The sequence below is a fragment of the Propithecus coquereli genome, unplaced genomic scaffold, assembly GCF_000956105.1.
Source record: "Propithecus coquereli isolate 6110/MARCELLA unplaced genomic scaffold, Pcoq_1.0 Scaffold12, whole genome shotgun sequence".
Classification (NCBI taxonomy): Eukaryota; Metazoa; Chordata; class Mammalia; order Primates; family Indriidae; genus Propithecus; species Propithecus coquereli.
In genome coordinates this window covers 4,391,690-4,393,166 of record NW_012136080.1, presented here as the reverse complement: position 1 = coordinate 4,393,166, position 1,477 = coordinate 4,391,690, and the positions used below count along the sequence as shown (strand labels likewise).

Genomic DNA, 1,477 nt, shown 5'->3' with positions numbered 1-1,477 from the left:
GCAGGGCTGGTGGGGCTGGTCTGACAGTCCTGGGAAGGGGTAAAAGGGAAGATTGTGGTGTCTACAGCTTCACTGTTGAACATGGCAGCTACTAGCTGAAAGTGTAGCTATTGAGCACTTGAAATGTGGCTAGGGATGTGCCATAAGTGTAAAATATGTATCAGGTTTCAGAGAAAAAATGTCAAATTAACAAAAAAGGAAAATATATCATTCTTGAAAATATAGGACTAAGACAGAAACCTGTCTTTTTTTTAAAAAAAAGAGTTGTAGGGCTCAACGATACCTGCAGAAACCTGGGGGGCTTGGTAAATGGAGAATTCTAGCTTGGACTTCTGCCCATAACTAACAGAGAGATGTTCCATCAGTAGGAGGTGAACACCACCAAAGCTGTGAAAAACCAAGAAGTCTTGAAGATCTGTGCACTGGTCGGCCAGCTTGCAAATTCAGTCCAAGACAAGGTCAATGATCTCCTTGCCAATGCTGTAGTGTCCACAGGCATGGTTATTGACAGCATCTTCCTTGCCTGAGATGAGCTGCTCGGGGTGGAAGAGCTGGCAGTAGGAGCTGGAGAAAACTTTGTCAATGACAATGTCAATGGGTTCCAGGTCTACAAACCCTGCCCTAGACACATGCTTGGCAGTGCCTGTCTCACTGGAGAAGGTGTTGAAGGAGTCATCTCCTCACCCAATGGTATTGTCACTTGGCATTTGGCTACCAGGCTGGATGCCGTGTTACAGGCAGTAAAGCTCCCAGTAGGCATTGCCAATTTGGGCACCAACCTGGTCAGCATGGATGGGCATGCATTCATGCATGATGGGGACTTGTAGGGCCCCATGACACTGGAGAAGGTTGGTTTAGACCAGGAATGGGCAAACTATGGCCCACAGGCCAAACCTGGTCTATTGCCTGTTTATGTAAATAAAGTTTTATTGGAACATAGCCACATCCATTCATTTACGTATTGTCTGTAGCTACTTTTGTGCTGATGACAGAATTGGGTAGTTGTGACAGAGACTGTATGGCACACAAAGGCTAAAATATTTATTCCTGGCTCTTTAAGAAAAAGTTTGCCAACTCTTGGCTCAGACACACCATGTACCTGTATCTTCTCGGAGGTCTTCCCATCTTCCCACATTACCAGGGTTCTACTTGGGGCCTGGGGCACAGGTTCCCTATCTTTCACATCTCATCAACTCTCATTTCCCCCCTTTCTCCAACTCCAGACTCAGTAGTGAAAGTGTCAGAATCCAGACTCATTTCTCAGGGGCCTTACCAGTCATCTAATTTCTAAGTAATTCCCCCCAGGGAAGGAAAACTTGCTTCCAACTCTTTCAGTATTTTTCCAAATCTTTGTCTACGCCAAGAGGCCTTTTTATTTTCTCCAAAGTCTAGGGTTTAAAATTCAAATCTCAGAATTGTTCCTCAGATTTCCATTATGCATCCATTCCCTGGGTCAGTGAACAAAAAATCGTTTAGA

General features: G+C 44.8%; 1 pseudogene; it reads right to left on the bottom strand.

The window, feature by feature from the left end:
• Positions 1–251: 251 nt before the first annotated feature.
• Positions 252–812, bottom strand: LOC105825420 (annotated as a pseudogene).
• Positions 813–1,477: the final 665 nt, after the last annotated feature.